This window comes from Drosophila navojoa, chromosome 4, assembly GCF_054131105.1.
Source record: "Drosophila navojoa isolate 15081-1374.11 chromosome 4, UAZ_NAV_1.0, whole genome shotgun sequence".
NCBI lineage: Eukaryota > Metazoa > Arthropoda > Insecta > Diptera > Drosophilidae > Drosophila > Drosophila navojoa.
In genome coordinates this window covers 11,431,774-11,453,470 of record NC_142892.1, presented here as the reverse complement: position 1 = coordinate 11,453,470, position 21,697 = coordinate 11,431,774, and the positions used below count along the sequence as shown (strand labels likewise).

The window sequence follows — 21,697 nt, the reverse complement described above, 5'->3', positions numbered from 1 at the left end:
CCTTTGTGCTGCCAATTGCCTGCAACGTAATGGCCCGAAATCCATCATAAAACCCAGCCCGAATGCAGCTTCTGTAGAGTGGAGTCTGCCCAGTTCTCGCCTCTCCAAGCACAGAGGGCAACTGTATACTGCGCTCTATTTATAGGCAGACCGGGGCCAGGCAACTGGGTCAACTTTAGCAGAACTTTAACTGGCGCTGTTAGAGCGCTAACATTACTCTGTTAGCTAACAGTCGCGCTCATCGTTTACAGCTGTGAGTGCTGTGAATTTGTGTAGCAATTAACACAGCATCCAATAGCAACTGTATAAGTGAGACAGCGTGAGTGAGTGTGTGTGTGTGAGTGTAAAAGAGTCGCAAATATGTGCATATTCCATATATATATGTATATGTATTTATATTTGGGTACACAATGCATTCACACACACACACACACACAAAAAAGGAAAATAAATAAATAAAATGAAGAGGAGGGAAAGTCAACTGGCGCATTTGGCTGAGCTACATAAATGATATTTTTAGTTGCAGCCCAAACTGACCCAGTTTTGCCTTGATTAAAAACAAACTGCCAGGCATGGCATACACACACACACACACACTCCTAAGCATACACAGTTACAGGCAGGCGCCCCCTTTGCAAAAAAGGAGGAAAACTTTCTCTGTTGCAACTCCCTCGGCTTGCAGCCTTGTCAACGTCAACGCCGCTGCCTGCCTGACTGCCTACTGCTCGTAATCATGACAATGATGATGACGATGAGGATGGTGATAATGTTGATGTTGATGCTAATGATGACGATGTTCAAAATGTGCAAGTGCTTTCTGGCTGCATATGAAATTGCTGTGCAGCCGCTCAACGCTTTTGTCTGCTTTGTCGCCTTGGACTCGGGGCACGACCCGGCTTGTCAAGCCGGCTAATGTGTGTGTGTGTTGGTGTGTGTGGGCGTGGCATGCATAATGCATGTGAGGCTGTAATGTGCATACTTGTGGCACGCTTACAGCCATTTTTGATCTCTTTGCCTTGACACTAATGAGGCGCAGCAGCAACGATGTCGCGTCCACTTCAATGCAGTCACGCATCATTGAGCAGCATCAGCAGTAACAGCAGCAGTAACAGCAACAGCAGCAGCAGCATCAGCCCAGGCGCACGTATACTGAGACAACAGTTGAGCGCTGTTAATTGCAATAAAACTTCCATTGTTACACTGACACATAATCCGCATAACAGCCGTCCCACTCTCTCCCTTTGGTGCTCTCTCTGTCGCTCTCTTTCCCATTCTTCACTATATACAGGCCCCTCTTTTCCAGCATTTTTGACGCGGCGCATGCGCTTTAGCCTTGCTTTACGCTCTTCAATTGCGCTCACTCGCGCATCTTTCGCTCTTTGCGTCGCAGCTTTCGCTCGCCTTCCAAGCTGCTGCTACGGCTTCTGCTGCTGCTGCTGTTGCTGTTGCTGCGACTGTTAGACTTCCAGCTGCGAAAGCTTTGATTGCGTTGTCGCGTTGCTTCGCTCCGCTTGCCGCTGTCATTGCTGCTGCTATTTTGCTAGTGTTGCGCTAACTTTTGCTCTGTCGTTTTATAATCAACTCAAAATTTTACCTGTGTGCGTGTGTGTGTGCTTGTGTGCCTGTTTGCGTATGTGTTGTGTGCGCGAACCAGCGTGCGTATATCTAATGCTATTTTGCAATTAAACAATTCGCCAAACAAACGAATTTAATCAACAATCGAACAACAATTCCAATCACTGCCCGAGCGCTGTACGAATATTGAAAGCCAGCCAGCAGATGTGAAAAATGTGTATAAAAAGTTTTTTATTTTAAAATTCACGAGCAGCTTCCGTCGCGGCAGTAACTGCAATTTTCGCTCTGTATGTGTTTCTTGTGCCACTGCGTGTGTGGATGTGTGTGAGCGTGTACGTGTGTGTTGAGTAGCGCTCAAAAGTATGCAACGTGTGGAAAAATTCGCTTTATTGCAGTTTTGTTGAAATACCACCAACAAGAGGAACAGCAGCAGTCGCAGCAGCAGCAAAACACAATTGCCAACAACAACAATAAATTCTACGACAATAACAACGACAACAACAATAACAACCACAACAACATGAAATAAAAGAACGCAAGGCGCACGTTAAGCAAGTAAATGTCAATAAAACCCCAAAAAAAAATAAGAGAAAAAGAGAAGAAAAGGCTGGCATAATAAATAAAGCAAAACACAAGCACAGCATAGTCTAAATCTAACCTCTTTGTGCATGTGTATGTGTGTGTGTGCGTGTGGGTGTTTGTCCTGTGTCATTTTATGCCGAGCGAAGATTAAATGCTTTGTTAATCTCTCATAAGACACAAGCATCGCCTAAGCAGCTGCCCAAAATAAAAGCAACTCAAGCGATTTCTGTGCCACTCGAGCGTGTATATTTGTCATCATGCGCGTGGGCATGCATGTGAGTGTGTGTGTGTTTGTGTATGTGTAGTAATAATAATAAAGCTGGCAATCAAATTTGCTGCCAGATTGTCGCACGCTGCGTTTGCATTTGGCGTTTGTGATGAGCAGCACACGGCGTATACGTAATTTACGCACTTTACAGCCAAAGCCAAACAAAATTGCTTTTAAATTAGACTACAGCAAACATTAAACATAACAAATTCAATAACTATTTGCCACAGTTCGACTAAAAAACAGTTCAGTATAATAGAAAATTTAGAAATGTCGCTGCCAAATGCGATTAGCATCAAGTTTTTTCCCATTGCGGCACGTGCACTGCAATCGTATGTGTACATGTGTGGGTATGTGTGCTTATGTGAGTGTGTGTATGTGTCGATGTTGTGTTTTGATAAGCCAACAAAGTTTGTAGCTGCAATGAGGCCGGTGTTTGTATGGCTGCCTGCCTCTGGGACACGAAATCCGTGACTCTTGCCCAAGCGAATAGCCGTTGCCTGCTATATCCGAGCTCTGCAGTTAGTCTAACACTATTAGCTGCAGCTCAGCGGCTTTAAATCAATGACAAAATAAGTCATTTACCTGTTAAATCTGATAGCTGTACTATTTCGCTTTGCCCATTTGACCTGTTATCATAGAGAGGTGATTGTGAATGGAAAACTCTACATGAAAAGCTGAGATTCTTTGATATGCTACAAGGCACTGCATTTTATATATTTAAATATCATATTTTATTTATATTCAATATAATTAACTAGATGAAGGTTTAGTCTCTTCTGATGCTTCCCTTTCACTAATATTGCCCACAAGATATTTTACTTTATGTTTACTTTGTATTTACAACGCTCTCAACAGCGCTTTTCACACAAGTTCGTCTTAGTCAAAGTGTACTGTAAACAGAGAGCATGAGAGCGAGAGTGCGTGTGAGAGCGCAAACAAAGCTGCGAGTGCTGCTTAAATAATGTAAATCGTCTGCCACCTTAACAGAGTGTTAAAAGCTTTCCGCAGAGCTTTCGTGCGCACCTGCACTCTGTTAAGTAACCGCGGCTGGCAAGCACTTGAAGCCGCGTCGCCTCTTGTTTGGGGACTTAAAAGCTTTGCCTTGTCCACAGGAAGTGGCCAGGCGGTGGCAAGTGGCGCGAACATTGCTGTTAACGCTCTGACAAGCTGCTGTAATGGAAGCTTGTCTAAGTGGGTGGTGCAAGCGCCCACTTCGCTCACTGCCTCACTCACTCGGCTTCTCCCGCTCACCCTTACTGCTTTGCTCGCTGATTGCAAGCTGCTGAAATTTGTAACTAATTTACAAAATTTCGCTGCAATTTGTGTGCAGCTTATGAAGCCAGAAAAACTACGCAACAATTTGATGTTGGCCCTCTAATTAGGGTCCTTGTTAGACTTGATACCTGTCACGAGCTATTAACTCACAATTTTACACAGCCCGACAGCCGTAGAGTGGCAGCAGCTGAAATTTAAGCCCCGCTCGTGTAACGTTTATGTGGACTACTATTATGCTAATTGAGCGCAGGCAATGCGTAAGCCATTTATCTCAATCGCTTTAATAAGTGAATAATAATGCGCATATTTTAAATATTTATAAATACATAACTCACAATATTCTACAAGCTGTCTCTCTCTCTCTCTGTCTCCCTCTCCGAGTATAAAATATTGTGCAGTCAGCTTCTGGGCAGCGCACGATCAATCAAATTGATTAATTACCAAAAAACGTTTTAAATATGCGGCACAGGACATTAATTTATGTGGCAGAGGATTCAAAGAACAAAAAAAAAAAAAACACCCAACAAAAAAAAAAAAAAAAAAAAGTTAAATAAAGCGCGAATTTTATTAGATTGAGAAATTCGGATAAGAGGCAAACCAAACTTTGGCACCTACGCTTACATATTTGGGGCTTAGGCCAGTTAGCTTGAGAGCCTTTTTATTTGTATACCCAGCATATATAGAGAGTGGGGTATATTGAGAGCACGCCTAACTGCAATTAACTCTTGATCAACATGCCTCAGCTTTATACTCTCTCATTAAATCACCTCTTTGGCCTCTGCTGAATCCTTAACAGCATCCTCAAGAAAGAAATTTCTTTCTTCCTTCCTTTGACTAAGAGTCTTAAATCAATTTGACTAACTATTTGTAGCCCACACGCAGGGTATGCCCTTTTGTGGTTCAGTTAGCAGCTGTAACTTTGTCACTTTGGTCAGGTTCATTAGCTGTGACAAGCGTGAACCTTTTTTGTTCCGTGTCTTTTATCATAGATGTTGCGTCAATTGCGAGCAGCTTCCCTTTTTAATTTGTTTAAATTTCATTTCGCACCTTTTTCATCTTTGCTTCATTCTCTTCGCTCATTTTTTGTTTTGTATTCGCTGGAGAACAGCGAAACCCGCTGATATCATTAGGTTAAATTGACGAACGCCCTGCCAAACAGCTGAGGTTGCCCGAGTCGTCCCAGAGGCGAGAGCTAAAAAACAAAAGCTGAAACTTTTTACCCACACACACACACAGGATAAACGTGGGTGTGTGTGTGTGGAAGGGACTGAGTTTAGTTGAAAAAAAAAGCGACGCTAAATCATTTGGCACGAAGCATTTCAAGCAAATTGACGCCAGGACTAAATGGAAGATCTCGAGAGTTGTGCAGACGTGGAAATTACAATTTGGCTGGAGACTTGCGTCTCTCTCGTCGTTCGCTGCTGCCCTGACATTCCCACTGACATTTCAATAAGTGAAGAAACTAATTTTTGTCCTGCAACAACAACTAGAGCAACTGCAACAACAACAACAACTACAACAACAACAACTACAGCGTGCAGCAGACGCGCACAAAATTTTCGAGCAGTTTCTCATCTCAACTTGTGCAACTATCGTTGGTATTCCTCTTGCAGTCTTTCCTTTTTCCAGCGAGTGCGACAGAGATGGGGCGTGCAAAAACGGCAATATTAATTTGCAGCGAGTGCATTAAGGCGTGAGTGGGCGGGGTCGCTGTCTCGTGGCAGCTGTCAGCGAAAGTTCGACGTGTACGTGGACAGTTGTCCAAGTATTTGACACAAAAATAACAGTTTTTCCTACTGCACTTTTACCCCTCTTTTGTGAGTGAGTGTATAAGTGTGTGTGTGTGTTTTTTAGTGCTGACCAAACGAGAGTTTTGTGCAACTATTACACGTATTTCAGTTACCAACTTGACTTGTTCCCCCCTTGCTCTTTTGCTAATATCCTTTTGCAGCAGCTTCCTCTCCTTTGGCAATATGAATTGCTAAAAGTGCACAGCGCCCACATTGAACCAGCACAGCCCCTACCCCGCTCTTCAGCTCGTGCTGCCAAAGCAGCATTGCCTTGAATTCACTTTTCGATAATTCCCACCCCGCTCTCACTTGTACTCTTATTTGCTTTTCTTTCCTTTTTTTTTTTTCTTTTTCGTCTTCCTTTTTTTTTATCGAAATGACAGCCGTATGTAACACACATGAGCCATTCCGTGCCGGGCTGGGCGTGGCATTGCGGTCATCTCAGCCTGTCTCTCCTCGCCCTGTGCGAGTGTGTGTGTGTGTGTGTGTGTCACAGATTTGCTGGTTTGCTTTTGGCCGCAGGCTTATGAAACTTAAGCGCATTGCAATGCATTTCATTGCGGCCTCTTCAAGTTGGCAGCATTTTTTGGGATTCGGTTTCAATGCAGTTTATGGCCAGCAAAGTTTTGCGGCCAACTGTAAGTCCTGTGATGTATGAGGACGCAGTGAGAGATGCCCCACCCCAGCGCCTTACCATTTTTTGTTTTTTTTTTTGCCGCTCTGCCACATAGGCTGCAATATTGGATAAAAACTGCGAGTTGGGTAATATATTGCCTGTAGGTTGCATATGTGGACTGCTTTTAATGTGTTTTCGCTCTCCCTCTCTCTCTCTCTCTGCCTTTTTGCTTCAAAATGAACTTGGCTAAAAGTTTTTGGCTTAAGGTACGCTGCGAATTGCGTTTACTTGATTTTCCTGCGTCTAAACTTGAATTTCATGTGCAAAGGCTCAGCTCAGCTCGGCTCAGCTCAGAAAAAATAACTTTGAGTAGAATTTAATTTTGGTTTCTTGTTGCAGGAAAATAGACAACATTGCTGATGCAGAGTAGTTGGCAGGAGCATAAGCTAGTTATGACAACTATAAATTGGTCTTGTGATCATGTTTCTGAATTTCTAATGAAATCACAATTTTCGTTTCGTTTCGTTTCGTTTCGTTTTTGCCAGCCTGCGTCAGCAGAGCAATCATGAATCCAGTTCAACCTCTGTAAGCACCTTTTGTAATACAAAACCTTGGGCAAAACTTTTGCCAACTGCTTATGCATTGAGCTGTATAAAAATAAGGAGAAGCCGTGGAAGAAGAGGAAGACATCAAATTTGCATATATATATTCTAAGCTGGAGCTTAATTCCCAGTTGCGTCGTCGTCAAGTCAAAACAGCTTTAAGATATATAATTTCTGGAATCAGTTGAATTACTTGGCAAATAGTGAGAGCATTTACCCCATTCCATTGCAACATCCCATCCCAACACTCCCCACTCAGTACCATTTGGCAACTCTCTTGTGGTAGATTTTAAAATGCTTACACAACTTTTCACTCACATCGCCGTTGAGTTGAGCGAGTTTCAGAGAGTTTGCGGAGTTGAAGTGCAAACAAAACTTTCATGCCTTTAACCAAAAACAAAGATGAAATCGTCACGAACTCTGGGTGGGCCAGGGCAGGGCAGGGCTGGGCAGGGCAGGGCAATCGTGACTGTTCTTTAATCAGATGGCTAGCAGCGAGGTGCCTTTAAGCAAATTACACAAATATAGTCATAATAAAGCCTTTACAAAAGAGAGCCAGCCAGCCAGCCCTCTGCAAATGAATGGAATTGCTGAATACGAGAATGCCAAACCAGGCGTATGACAGACGCGACAGCCAGCCGAGGCATGGCATCGAATGGAATGTGGCAACGCAGTAGGCAGGCGCATTCATTTATTCGATTGCCAACTGAAACGAGAAAAAGCCTGAGATGCAGGGGGGCGATGGAGGAGAATTGCCAACTGAGTGGCAGACAAGAGCAACGACAGGCAGTTAAAGTAAGCTGGCAAAACACTTAAGTCAAAACTGAAACTGTGCCTCCGAATGGAAAACTCAATTCGAGATGACAATCTTACACGACAAAAAGAGAAAAAGCACGCCGAAAAAGTGTAAGGAAACGAAAATACGAATACGAATACGAAGGAATATACTTGAATGTAACAAAAGCCCAAAACATCAATGACAAACATTTTAACAATTGAACAAACTGACTGTGGGGCTAAAAAACATTATTTTCCTCACATTTTTGCCAGCCTCCGCCTCTCACACACGAGACGTGTGCGCGTACGAGTTGCAAATCAAGTTAGCGTGAAAGCAAAGGTGTGGGGGAACGCGGCAGGAAGCCGAAAAAACACACACACTAAAAAAAGAAAGACGCAAATGGCAAATGGCTGGCTTGTTTCGTTCCGCCTTTTGACTCGCCGCTCCTTGATTTCTTCCTTCCGCCAGGCAGCTGCCGCGTAACGGCGTGTAAGCCTTACCCTAACCCGAAACCGCCCCCTCCCAAATAAAAACAAGTAAGAAGACTCTAGTCGAGACTGCTCGACTAGGAGATACCCTGAACCCTCCATTCTGCCAGCGCTCTGCTAACTGCGCAGTAAGCAGCGACTGCGCTTGGGCTGCGCTGCAGTGTGGGCAATAGTATGAGAATTTTCTTGGTGAATAACTTCTTTTGTAAACACACGATCTTAATGAAACTTTCAGGACGTAATTATATGGTTAAAATGTGTGTACATTCCAAAGCACAAGTCTCTAGTACTTGAAATACGTTTTTTACAAATTGGGGGCGAAGGGGGCGTGGTATCCAAAATCTGTTGATGATAAAATGTTTGTATTCATCATATATATATACACAGTAAATCTGAAGTCTCTATGTCTAATAGTGCTCCAATGAGGCTCAAAAAACAAAATCAATTTTTCGATTATTCTCGATAAAAAAGTTATCGGATGAGTTATCGAAAAAATAAAGCAAACTCGTACTGCGTATGGTATACACGAGTATGCACAAAAAATTTCAGCTCTCTAGCTCTTATATCTTCTGAGATCTCGGCGTTCATACGGACGGACGGACGGACGGACGGACGGACGGACGGACAGGGCTATATCGACTCAGCTCGTCGTGCTGATCAAGAATATATATACTTTATGGGGGCTGCGATGATTCCTTCTGCCTGTTACATACTTTTACACAAAAACATTATACCCTGATTTCCCATTTTCAATGGGTTCAGGGTATAAAAAAAGGGAAAACAGAAGCCCATTGCCAACTTTTCACTTGCCTATTAGGAGAATACCCTGCGCAGGGCTTATTAAGCAGTAGCTGTGAGCAAAGAGGTCAACAGGTCAGCATTTCAAAGTCAAAACTATTCGAATTATGGCGGGGTATGCTCATGTTCAGGATATTTGCATAAAGCTCGAGGATTCCAAGTCTCTGCTTCTGTCAGCTGCCTCCTCTCAGTCTTCCGCTATTAACCAGCTAATTATAGGGCATCTGGACGTCGTATGCTGCGCATTTCATATGTGTATTTTTTCGCACCTCTGTCAAAAGTCATAAAAAATAATAAAATGTGCGAACACACAACTACAACAACAACAACAGCAACAACAATAACAACAATAACAACAAGCATCAGCAAAAGTCAGAGGCAAGCCCTATATGAATCCGCAGCCTCAACCGAATGCGAATACGAATCCGTGCTCCTCACATGAGCGCACCCAAATATGACGACCATGCGCCCCACCTCCTGCGCCTGCCCCCGCCCCCGCAATACAGTTGTAAAGGGCGCGTGTTGAGTTCCTTTTGCATTTTGTATGTAAATGTAAATGTCGTTTGGCATTCGCGCATTTTAAGCTTCTGCCTGGCAACCGTACGGGCGGCGGACGGCGGACGGCCTGAGGCGTGTAGCGTGGCGCCAGCAGCGAGAGGCGTGGCAGGCTTTTACCTTTAGTCCTCATTTTGGCACCTCGGCACTTTCGGCGCTTGGTAATTGGCATGTGTTCAGCATTTTTGTACATTTCGCACAGTTTGCAGGAACCGAAAGTTTACGCGACACGCCCACAAAGGCGGCAGCACAGAGAGATAGCGACTGAGATAGAGAGAGAGAGAGAGAGAGAGTGGGAGAGTGGGAGGAAGGGGCAAGGAAACGACACTGCTACGGCCCATCCGCTTTGTAAGTTGTCGGATTACGTGGCACGTTTGGCAGCCAAAAGATATGAATATAATTAAATGTAACAACTACATTTTTACCTCTTATAAGGCAATGTTTAAATTGAGGCGCAGCTTCGTCGGGTGTTTATGGCCAGGGCCAAAAGCGGCGTAAAGCCATCAACTAAATTGGCAGTACAGCCGGAAAAGCAAAGCATAAAACCTGACTGCCAATTGTTGTTGCTGTTGTTGTTGTTGGTCAACAATTAAGGCAATGACAAGCGCAGATTAGTCCAAAGTTGGAAATTAACTTGAATTGAAATGCTGTGCGCTCCTTCAGCTGCTTGAGATTAAGTTTTCAACTTTATGCACCAAATGAGTTTCTTAATTGGTCGCCCACCTAAAACAAAGAGAATTGCAGCCATAAAACACAAAGGCACTTTACTAAAAAAAAAAAAAGGAAACAAAACAGAAAAATAAATAAAGAAACAATTGTAATTTGGCAAATCAAATAACAAAGTCAAATTGCATTTTAACTTGAAATCGCACAATGACACAAACTGAAAGTTGCAAACTTTCTGAGAGAGTTGAGTGAACTGAATAGTCTACAGTTGGCTTTAAAAAGCAGTGGACTCTGTTGCTGTAGAGCTAGAGCTAAATGTGGTAAAGCTGAAGTTAAGCAACTTGAGCAAATGTTATTAATAAACAACTTGTTTTTTTAATAAATAAATATTTGCTGGTACTTGAGATTCATTTCTTGCATTCTATAAATTCTTCTACATTTATTTAGCATACATTTCACTAGTGGACAAACACACTTTACGCATTCCTTTAATTACCCTTGGCAACTCCATATGCCTTTGTAGTGCATTCCTTGCATTTTTTTGTTGCCTACTTTTTGGGGCAGCCAAAAGAAACTCGAGACTTTTGCTTGTGGTTGGATTTTACATAAATTCGAAATGAATTTGCAATAAATCATAGATAGACATCAACTATGTATTTGTAAATAGCTGAATAATCAATTTATTCATATTCTCTATCTTTCTTTCTCTCTTTCAGGTAAGTCTCGATGCAATTTGCTTTTGTTCTCTTGCACAGTTCGTGCTGCATTGGTAAGTATTTATATTTATATATATCTGTATATTTGTATGTGTGCATCGTATTGACTTTGTGCAATATTTGGAATTTACGAGGCCACTGAAAATGTTGCTAATTTATGACTGTCTCTTGGCCGGGACACCTCAAAGCCAATAACAAAGTTGGTTAGTTATATAAGTGTGACTGTATCAGCGTGCCCTCACTCTCATTCTCTCTCTCTCTCTCTGTCTCTCTCTCTCTTTCGCTCGCTCTGCTAGCGGATATCCGCATGCAAGCCATAACTCAATAAAGCATTGTCCAGAGCCAAAGCCATAGAAAGCGAAGCATAAAACAAAGGCAAAGGCAATCGCAATGGACAAACGACTAAAACTAAAACCCAGCAACACCAGCAGTCAAAGATACAATCGAAATGCAGTAGGGAGAGAGATGGAGAGCTGGAGTAAGGGAGACAGGGAGAGAGTTGATGGGACGGTAGGTGTAGCGCATAAAAAGGCAGACAGATTAGAAGAATAAACAAAGCCCTGGGCTTGACTGGGCGACCGAGCAAACCGGGCAGCCGGGCAACCGGGCGAATGCTCGACTGCTCAACTGGATGCTCACTGGCCTCCGACTGTCATTGGGGCCAAGAAATAAACATTAACTGTAATTTAGTAGGGCATTGTGCTTAAGCGTCGACTCGATTCGCCTCGCCTCGACTCGACTAGACTCGAGACTCGAGACTCGAGGAGACTCGACGCATTCACTGCGCGCTCTCAAATTATGGTCCATGGCTGGGGGGAGGCGGGAGCGAACGGAGCCAGCATCGCGTGTTGCCAGTCTCATGTTACGATAGGCGTTTCGTGCTGGTCAAAACGCTGCGGGAATCCTCGATGTGAAGGCAATTGTTATTTGCCTTTGCCTCTGCCTCAGCCTTCCCTTCACGGGCAAGTGCACAGTTTTACACAGCAGCGGCCAACAATTAGATGGCAGCAGCTGGCCACCAGATACAGTTACAGCAACAGCTACACACACGCACACACACACACACACATACGCACATACTAGTAAGGAAACTAACGCAAATAGGCAAATGGCAAACATGGCACAATAATCGACAACAATGAAAATGTTGTTGGGCGCTGGCTTTATGAATATTGCAAAGCTTTTAAATCTGCTTAAAACGAACCCAAGTGGAAAAAAGGTTTTTGCATTTTCTTGATTACCACTCAGAGGAGCCGCAAAAGCGAAAAGCGAAAGAGAGTAGCATATTAAGTGTATACAAATGCAAAGTGCAAGTCATGCCCAGTCAGCTCTGCTCAGTGTCTGCTCAGTCAGCTGCCCAGTTACTTAAATATTTAATGCTCCATCATTGCAACAGATTTCTGGGCAATTAGCTGAAGTAATTCTGTTAAATCGCAATGTTATTGCGAGCCTAACAGCTGTTAACTCGCCCACCACAGCCAACAACAAGTGCAAAGGCCCGCCAAAACGAAGAAGAAGCATGAAAAGAAAAAAACAACACAAAACACAAAAAAAAAAAAAATTGCTCTTAAGTGCTAAGCAAACTGAAGCAAAGCAAACGCCCTCTGCGCAAACGTTACTCACCACACACACACACACACACATACAGGCATAGAAATGTACAGAGGAGAGCGCGCTTCTGCTTAGGTGCCTGGCCCCGAACCGCCAATGGCCATTACATGGCTTTATTTGGCTTATAAATTGTTAGACGCCGCGCAGCTCATGAACTTTACTCATAATTCAACACCTAACAGCAACACCTACAACCCTCAGCAACAACTGAAAGCAGATAGAGAGAGAGAGAGAGAGAGAGAGAGAGAGAGAAAGAAAAAGAGGCAAAAAAAGTTGAAATAAAATATAAAACCAGAACAACAACAACTTGCACACACACACACTCACTCACTCATACACGTACACAGAGAACAATATAATAATAATAATAATAATCATAATAAAAAAAAAAAAAAGTATTTTTCAAATTAAACTTTGCACTCTGACCACTTGATGATGCCACCAAGCGGGGCAACAACAGCAGAAACAACGCCTCCGGCTGCAGAATGAAAACACGCGCAAAAGCTGTGCCTGATATCCACTCGACAGGCAGCAGGCAGCAGGAGGCAGCAGGGGGCAGCAGGAGGCAGCGGCCGCGTTCCCAAACTGTCTCCCCTTTGGGCTGGCCCTTTATTGCAGCTAAACAATTTTCATAGCCTATCAGCGAGCGGGCAGTGTGAGGAGGCGTCGGGGGGCAAGTTGGCAACTTTTTCGAGTGCAGCAACAAATTAAATTTGCGCTGGTAATTGGATTTCAAAACACTTCTACGACGGCTGTGTTTAATGCCGCCAACAGCCGCAGAAGCTTTTGCACCCGCTACACACACACACACACACACACACATACACACTGACACGCACAGAGAGACATACTCGCAGATTTGCCACGAGTTGGACAGACGTCGCCACGGCTGCCGCTGATGTTGAGCTGTCAAAGGCTCGGGGCCAGCACTTTGCTTGAGGCCTGCACACGCCTGCCACGCCCCACGCCACACTCTGCCCCACTCTGCCCCAGCCCGACACCTCCCTCACGCTGGCCGACAGAGCTTTGGCCTAGAAATTGCGCACCGCATCGGACGCGAGCGCTAACTGCCACCAATTGCGTGTCCGTGGGGCAATTCGAGGCGCAGCGCTGCCAGCGGCAGTCGGCTTCATTTTTTATTTTCCACATTTCACTGGCTTGTTGTTGCTGCTGTTGTTGCTGTTGTCTGCTGCGCCTGGCAAATTTAGCGTGCGGCGTGCGGCAAAGTAAACAAAATGAACTGGCACACAAAAGGACCTCGAATTGTAGCGCCCAACAGGACAGTTTATAATTATGGCGCGCAAATAAATCTTGTCATGTTATCCTTGTTGTAGCTGCCGCTGCTCATCCCTCTCCGACTCCTGCTACCGCTGCTGCTGCTGCTGCGATTGTTGCAAAGCGACAGCGGAAATGAAAGCGGACGCTGCCGCACCGGAAATTATAAAAAATTGTTAAATACCGATTTCGATTTTGCGATTTTTTCTCTTTTTCTCTGCGGTTACTGATTTTGATGGCTGCGCCAAACAAATCTATAAATAATACTTGGGAGGAGCTTTATGCACTTTTTTCATCTGCAAGTTTATGAAAATTCCTCAATCGAACCACAAAAATTGTCGAAATGAGAAATATTTGCGTGCTTTTTGCATCTCTTGCAATATAAATAGCTCCGGCTGTGCGCTGTAAACTTTAATAACTGTTTATTTGCTGGAGCTGCCTTTGTGGCCCCAACTTCAATATGAATTGATGCCCTTTGGGCCGCGTCAAATTGTGCACATTCATTTGGGAAATATTCTCATTTGCTAAATCTAGCATGAGAGCACATAATAATAATAATAATAGTTCCATCTTTGCCACTATAAAAACTGAGCGCTCCAATTACATGGACAATATTTACAAAGGAAATTCAATGCCGAATCCGCAACGGCAAAATCCATTAAATAATCCACGTAAATAAACTAAAACCAAAACGAAACGAAATGACACGAAAACGAAATAAGAGAATAGTCGTAGGGAAGGGGCAGTGGTGGCAATGGTAGGGGGTGGAGGGAGGCTGAGTGAAGGCCATTCAAAAAGGAGAAGAAAACCAAAAACAACAAGACAAACAATTTTGGTATATGACAAAAAAACAGAAAAAAAAAAAATTACGAACAGAGGAAAAATTCATTTTTCAAATTCCAATCACAGTTATTAAATCTTTGCTATATGGTTATGGTTATTGTTGTGATTTGATTTTATGGTTATAGATGAGAGAGCCCAAGAGAGCGACAGCGAGAGCGAGAGAGAGAGCGATAGGCTAAGCTAAGCTGTTGTTGATGTGACACAACTAGGGAAGAGCGCAAAAGCTTTGAGCGCTCTCTTCTATTCAAAGAGAAAGTGAGTCGCTCACTCTTTTTGCTGTTATTATTGTTTGTTGTTGTTGCTGCTGCTGTAGTTGTAGTTGGCGCTGCCGATGATATTTGCGCGCGCTAGAGCAGCCGCAGCACGAGCAGCAGCAGCAGCAGCAGCAGCACAGTCAGCAGTGGCAACATTTTGTGTCAGGCTGCAAAAAATGTGGGCCTAAAATGCTCCACTGACGTCATAAACGTGTCTTTTCTTATCTGGCTGAGTATCTACAAGCGAAATGCGATGGATGATGCCGCTGCCGATGTCGTTGCCTTTGGCCTCTCTGTACAGTTATTTTGCGTATGCCTCTCCGTGCGCCTCTATCTGTGTGTGTGTGTGTATTACAAATGTAAATGTCGTTGGCAGGCAGCAGCTTACCAACACATATACGCACACACACACAGACACACATACAGTGGCACATGTATTTGGCTGTCACTGACGCATAAAGGAAAATAATTATATTTAAAGGCAATTTGGTGGCAGCCGCAGCCTTCTGCAGTGTCCTTGACCGACTTATGTAGATTTTCTGCAGCTTACTGCCTGCTTTCACAGTTTTCACACATACAATTTTCGCAGCTGCTGCTGCTGCTGCTGATGCTGATGCTGATGCTGATGCTGTTTGCCGTTTGCATTGCCCTCCCGCTCTCCAGCTCCCCCCGCGCGGCTTTCTTCCTCTGGCTGCCTTTGCCTTTAGCTGCATTTCCCACGTCAAGCCATAAGCCTTGGATATGTATGAATAATATTCGCACTTGCCTCGCGCCCATCTCATTAACATATTTCGAGCTATTTTCTTATTGCAAGCTGAAATATTTATGTGCTGTAAGTGAAACTGGGTGACAATGCTGCCTGCGTATGTGCTATAATTCTCTTGTGTTTGGCATGCGTGTGCGTGTGCGTGTGTGCGTGTGTGCGTGGGCGTGGCAAACCATGTGACTTACTTGAGCGACTGACTGTGATTACCTATGCACATTGTGGGGGCGTTGCCAAAATTAAAAGGTGTTAACTTTATGGGCCATTTGTGGCCCGAATGTTGTGAGTAATTAAGGCGATATAAACAACTGCTTGGCTATATAATGAATAGCATATTTAAAGCAGCAATTGCTGTCAAGCTGCTCTTGATTATTGCTGTTGCCCCAACAGACAGTAACTGTTGCCCAGGCAGCACAAAAGTGTTGCCTACTTTTATGGGCGCAAATAGTTGCATATGCTCTGCAGAGAGCAATGTAAACATTTTTATGCACACATTTGCCTAATAACGATCATAAAGCGAACTGACCGCTTGCCGCGCTGCTCATTTGCCCGCCACGTGACTTGTTCCTAAAGTCGACCACTTTGTCGAGCAACTCCACGCCGTGCACAACTTTCTTTTTTAGCTGTGGCTGCTCTACAATTCTATTAGGTGGCCATCGTCGCACTTTGCCCAGCCAACAACTTGTAACGAAGACTAACAAAATAAATTATGCTTACGATTTGTAAAAGCTTTAATACGCCCTAGAGCCAAATCCTAAGTGCACACAGCAGCAGCAGGAGCAGCAGCACCAACAACAACAACAAAAGCAGATGCTTCAGCTTCTGTTGGCTGGCTCCAAAGACAACAATGAATAAATTTAATTTTAGCTGCGGCCGACCTACCGCACCAAAACCTCAGCTTGCTTGCTGCTGTTGCTGCTGGTGTTGCTGCTGCTGTTGCTGCTGCTGTTGCTTTTGCTGTTGTGGTTGTTGCTCATGTTGACTAAACACCTTTGAGATTTCCAGCTATGCCTCGCCCTCTGACAGCTGTCAAGCGTGCTTTGGCTCCATGCCACCCAAGCCCCAGCCGCTCCCCACGCCCTACACTGCTGTCGTTGCGCTGCATGCCCCCGAGAGCTGCCCGAGTGCATTATAACTGCATTTTGGTTTTGATGACGTCGACAACGTTGTCGTCGTCGTCGCTGTCGTCGTTGTTGTTGTCGTTGTCGTCGTCTGATTTGTAAATTATGCTTGGGCACAAGACACACACACACACACAGACGCACACACATATACACACAGAGACGCACGCACGCAGTGGCACACTCACAGAGATTTATAATGTGGCTAAACGGGCTGTTAACTAAAACAGCATCCGCTCTCTCTTAATCGCAGTTCAATCAAAGAGCACCAGAGCCGAAGCTTGAGGGCAGCTTTTCACCGCGCTCATGTGACTGCCGCCAGCAGCTGAAGAGAGCGTGCCGCGACGGATGCTGCGAAAGCTTTTTGTGATTCTGCTGATTACGTAAATAAAAGCGAAGCGAACGACAATTTACGAAATGTGGCGAAACTGTTATAAACAATTTGAGCAGCGGCCAACAGCCAACAGCCAAGAGCCAAGAGCAGCCGAGCCAGCGTCGACCCGCTTTCTTCTGTATATAAGCTTTAGCTGATACACATACGAAATGGGGCGAGGAGTAGCAGCAGCAGCAGCAGCAGCAGCAGCAGCCGCCGCACAGCAACAACAAACCATCTGACGAAAGCTAACGAGGCCTGCCTGACAGAGAGCCAAAGCGAGAGCCGAGAGTGATGCTTGCAAATGCAAGGCGAATTATCGCTCGGCTTTCGCCGCGCTGCGTTCGGGTTTTGGCCGTCGGCTCTGTGGGCAGCGTCAGCGTCGCTTAGTTGCTGCCTGCGCTGCGTGGTGAAAATCAGTCACAACGGGAACGTCGTCGCGAGCTGTTTGCGCGCTTCATGCACTTGTGTTTTTGTAGCGAGAGCCGAAACACAGAAAGCAAGCAAATCTAGAGCCTGGTTCCAAAATGAAGCCAACACTCGAATAACGAAAATAAAGCGTAGGAAAATTACAGAAACCAAACAATCGACAAGTCGACTAAAATGAAATCAAATAAACCATAATCAAACGAGTGCATTGAAACCATGTCTCGGTGCGACTTGGTCGGCCATCAAGTGCGAAAAGTGCGTCAGCAGCAGCCGCAGCAGCAGCAGCAGCAGCAGCCATAGCCATAGCCATAGCTACAGCTATAGCTACAGCTATTGCCGCAGCGGGTGGCGGGCGGCAAAGAAATCAAATTACAAAACAGCAACACACAGACACACACTGACACACACAGAGACACAGAGATATGTATGTGCGAGCCACTAACACAGTAAAGGAGACAGACGGTCGGACGGATGGACGGACAGACGGTAAGGCAGACACAGAGACAGATAGACAGACACACGCAGCGCTCCGAAATCGACGCAGGCTATATAATTTAGCACACAAGTTAAACGCAAAAAGCAAAAATAAGATGAGCAGAAAAAAAGTCAAATAAAATAAAGTAAAATAAAATAAAGGCAAAGAAATGAAGTAAAATCGGAACAAAAACGCAGCCGCCCAAAAGTGCGCGTATGTGTGAGAGCTGTGTATGTGTATGTGTGTGTTGTCTGCTTGCGAGCGAAAATCAAATGAGAAATGTTTCGGCCAATCGCCATTAAAACCATATTAACAAGTGCAAAGTTTTACTCCAATATATACAAAAAAGAAACCTACAAAAATAATAAATGAAAATAAAAAATATATGCATATAAAGAGAAAGAAACAAGTTAAGCTCAAAAAGTGTTGCAAAATGCCACACAGCTGTGTGGCTGTGCGGGGCACTGGCAAAAATAAAAGAAAAACACGCAAATACCAACGCACTTAACACACATACCAACAACAACAACAACAAAGGCAACAACACAGACATTTAACAGCGGCCAAAGGCAGCGCAAGAAAGAAAGAAACAAAATATAAAAACAACAGAAAAAATAACAAAAAAAAAAAAAAAGAAAAAGCAAAAGCAAAATATGGGAGGCTTGAGTTTTGAGTCTAGGCTGCGTTCCGCTGAATTCGTACGTTGTTGTTGTTGTTACTGTTGTTGCTTCTGTGGCAGGCAGCTGTTATTGTTGCTGTTGCTGTTGCTGCTGCTGCTGCTGTTGCTGTTCGCCTATATTTTTAGCACGCGCAGCGAAAATTTAAATCGCCAACGCACAAAAAGTTTTCTGCTTGCCCTGGCTGGCTAATAAAATACATATCAACAAGCAAATGGGCGCAGAAACAACAGCAACAACAACAGCAGCAACAACAACAATCGTTGTGGCATATTGAAAAGGCAGCGCCTGGTGTTGCAGTTGTTGATGCCAGTAACGACAGCAACAGCAGCTGCAAGGATAACCAGCCAGCAACGTCATACATGTGCAAGGATATTATCAACGTCATGCCTGCCAAAGCACACACACACACACACACACACACACGTAGTAAGGAAGACAAAGCGAGAGCAGGAGCTGGCTTAAAGGCAGTGAGAGCGAGAGCTGGCAACATTTAGTGTGGCATATTTGTGCTGCTTGACAGTTGTTTTTACTAACATTAAACACATTTATATTTATGACTGCACGTCACGTGGGTGTCCATGTGTGTGTCTGTGTGTGTGTGTGTGTGTGGGTGCTTGTACTCTGACATTAAATGCATTAAAAACATGTTGATAAATTCATTAGAATTTATTTAACTAAAAATAAATGCACAGCAACAACAAGACAAACACACGCACACACACACACCCATACACACACACACGCACATGCTGGCCAGGCATAGTTACTCGATTGCTGCTGCTCCTGCTGCTGCTCTCATTAGTGCCTGTGGCTGCCCATCGAATTATGCGGAAATCTAATTTATTTGTCCCAGCAGCTAGTCAGTCCGTTGATTTCAAATTGCTGGCCAACAACAACAACAACAACAACAACAGCAGCAGCAACAAGAAAAACAACATGTTCTAGGAAATCTACTTTATGGCCGTAGAACTTTAACAAGATGGCGAAGCCATAGCTACTTTTAGGATTTCTCCCGTAAAATTGTATTTAATATGCTTCTGAGAATATCTTTGGCAGCAGCAACAGCAACAAGAACAACAACAACAACAACAACGTTGCTCTGTCCAAAACTCTTCCAGCGAAATTCCTTTTAATAAATGTTGCATACTTATCAGCGCGTGAAATAATACAGCTAAAAGGCTCGCATTGTGCGCTTCTCATGCTTTGTGCTAGACAACTCATGTATAATTTACAAGCTATAGCTAAGAATTTAATATTTATACCTCCGATACAGAAATGATTTATTATATATAGTTCGTATGCCGCTAAAACTTTATGGAATCTCTTAAGAATATCTCTTTAATGGCAATGTATACAATATTTATAGAAGTTTTTTAGAGTAAACACCCAGACTCTTGCGGCCTAATCAAGCATCTTTACGGAGCTACTTATCGCCATGGCAGCTGCATAATTTAGTTATTCAATTTTAAAAACCCTCTTAGCTCTCGCTTATTGCCAAATATACGCCAGGTAAACTGCCAAAACTTTTGTGTTTCTAAAACAATCCAAATAATTTATTACAGTTTCCTAGATACAAACACAGACACAAAGACAAACACGCACACACAAAAGCACTCTCCGATACAGTCATATAAAAATGTCATTTAAGGCTTGGGAAGAACTAAAAGTTTTGCGCGCAGAAATTAACTTTATTGTGCGAATCAAGATAAAATTGCTAAACAAATGCGCTCGAGCACCTTTTCAATTTCAGCATGGGACGAACCCAAGCCAAGCCATGCCAAGCCAAGTCAAGAGTTGCCAACTAGTTGAGCCTTGCCACACTCCCTCTCACTCACACTCGCTCGCTCTCACTCCCACTCACACGTGTGGCGCGGGATCTTAACTAAACACATGGCAACTTAAACTTATCGACAAGTCGCATCTTATGGCTACAAGCTGGCCAAAAGTTTAACACGTGCGTGTGTGTGAGTGAGTGTGCGTGTATATACATACATATATAGAAACTAAGACGCACTAATTCACGACTCGCAACTCTCAGCATCTTCTTGTTGTTCGCTTGTTGTTTTTCCAGTGCAACTTCTCCATTCGAAAAAGTAGGCTATAAAAACTATCAACACAGCTCGAGGCGCTGTGGCTCGTTGCTCAAGATTTTCAGTGTAGCTAGCTGATGCAATAGTAACAACAAACTGGCATAACATAAAAATAGGAAAAGTTATTTTTTCAAGTTTTACTCCTCAAGAAACAGCAGCAACAACAATAATAACAAAAAAACATACTGGATCATATAATCCTTTCACTTAACAAGCAAACTTTTGGCAACAGACCGAAAAACTTTGCGCATTTCTACTGCTGCTGCTGCTGCTGCTGCTGCTGCTGCTCCAGCTCCTGCTGTTGCTCCCATCTCCTGCTTCAGCTGCTTTTTCAACTGCTATGTTGTGCTTTGCATAAACACAAGTCAAGAGTTGTGCGAGGGCGCTCGGGGTGGACGTGGCAGGATGTGACTTGCTGCCTCACACATACATGACGCAGGGAAAATTTATGCATTCGCCAGCCAGGCCAGAAAAGTATTTATGTATGCGCTTATAAATATATGCACATCTTGCTCTACCAGCAGCCTCTCCCTCTCCCTCTCTCTCTCTCTCTCTCTCTCTCACTCTAACCCCTCTCGCTCTGTCGACGTGCGTGTGTGCAGATAGCCAGCAAATTTATGCTAGCAATATAACAAACAAAATATTTGCGCACCAAGAAGAGTTGTGCAAAAGTTTTTTTTCTCTAGCCGCGCCCCTTTTGCCCTAGTGCCGCAAAACTTTAAAATAACACAAAAGCAAAATATGAAAAAATAAATAATGAAACTGAAATAAAATTTATTCTATTTACTTTTTTTTTCATATTTTGTTTTTGGGGCAGCTGCAAGTTGAAATTTAAAAACTTGCAAAACATGCAACACGAGATTCCTTCATTTTTTTGTGTTTTTGCTCTAGAGCGGACGACTTTTTATATGCTAATTAAAGGCAGCAGACACAGATGCAAACACACACATACACACAGACACATACAGAGAGACAGACTGAGCTTAGGTTTTTTTTATGTGTGTCCTTGTTCCTAAAAAATACACATATATATATGTATATGTATGATATATATTCATATATATATTTAAA

General features: G+C 43.7%; 1 protein-coding gene across 18 annotated transcripts in view; it reads left to right on the top strand.

Annotated features, from left to right (window-relative positions):
* The window catches only part of sif (guanine nucleotide exchange factor still life), a 92,215-nt gene that overhangs the window by 9,963 nt on the left and 60,555 nt on the right, over positions 1–21,697 (top strand). The window contains exon 1 of one of the 18 annotated variants that reach the window (XM_089259944.1): positions 1,511–2,130. The exons of the other annotated variants lie outside the window; for them this stretch is intronic. The gene's annotated coding sequence lies outside the window, so the exon portion shown is untranslated. Of the gene's footprint in view, positions 1–1,510; positions 2,131–21,697 lie in introns of those variants that run through there. 18 annotated transcript variants of the gene reach the window in all.